We start from the raw sequence: 1,293 nt of genomic DNA, 5'->3' as shown, positions 1-1,293 counted from the left end.
TGCAAGAAACTAAATGCAGAAACGTAAAGAACACCAGAAAATGGTATCGTAGTTCGGTGCGCACACCTACTCTGCGGGGCCATGCCCAGACAGTGATCAATCCACTAAGTTCAAAAGATTACAAGGACCGAAAACAGTCTTACACACTCAACGACTCCCTCCTTGAAGATGTTGTCGTTGCCTAGAACCTCCTTAGAAGACTTGATCAGCGAGCACCACTCGTCTTGATGGGTTCCTCCCGAAACCAACAAAATCTTCTTCCGAAGAACCAATTCAAAATATGTTCTCACAATCCGTCACAACTCATCAAGTGATTCTTGGCCTTACAATCTCATTCTCACGTACACAGTTCTGCAATCCTCAGCACACTCTTACTCAAAACATTCATTCAGTGTGTACAACCTAAACCGTGCTTCACCCAATCAAAAGACCATCACCAACATTCAAATCTGTCAACCATTAATTCACTAAGTCAACTATACACTTTCTGCAACCAAATCAATACGATTGCTGTGCCACCAAAACTTTCCTTAAGAAACTCCCTCCTTCTTACGCCAGCGAAGGTTACCACCAAATTACAACCAATCTGCCTAAAATAGTTTTTCAAATAGTTTACCAAAAATAAGCCAATAACAAAATACACTAACAATCTCCCCCTTTGGCTATTTTTGGCTAAACTAACAAAACAGCCTGATTACTCAAAAAAATCTGACTAAGGCAAGAGGATTAATTAAATGTTCTCCCCATTTTTGACAAAAAGATAGCCAAAGACAACAAGAAATAAAGGACAGGAAAGACAACAAACTACTGTGATGTACCAGCATGCCCATCAGCACCCGAGGAAGACTGAAGATCTCCAAGCATAGCAGTGATCTCCTTCTTCATGTGTCCGACCCTCTTCATTTCCTGAAGAAGATGAGACTCATATGCTGACAAATTGAGCAACTCCTTGGACAAAAATTGAACGGTTTTTGCATTTAAAACCGCTGCTGTGGACTGAGAAGATCTTGTTGCAACACCACCAGAGACACTCGGAGCAACACTAGGTTCAGCATTATCATCTTCATCAGAACTCTGCTCCCCCTGAACATCATCGACATGTTTTCCCGAATGCAGTTTCTTCGAGATTCGAAGTAACCCCGACGCCTTCTCAAACAACTCATCCGACTTCTTCACATCATGTTGCTTCGTCAGAATCCCATAAATGAGGGAAGGGAAAGGAAGAACCGGATGAGTGATTGTGGCTTCAGCATTGCTGATGATCTGATCAAACACTAACTGCCCAAAATCAAA

Source organism: Morus notabilis, unplaced genomic scaffold (assembly GCF_000414095.1).
Source record: "Morus notabilis unplaced genomic scaffold, ASM41409v2 Scaffold1132, whole genome shotgun sequence".
In the NCBI taxonomy this organism is placed as follows: Eukaryota; Viridiplantae; Streptophyta; class Magnoliopsida; order Rosales; family Moraceae; genus Morus; species Morus notabilis.
Note: the sequence above shows the minus strand (reverse complement) of the source record.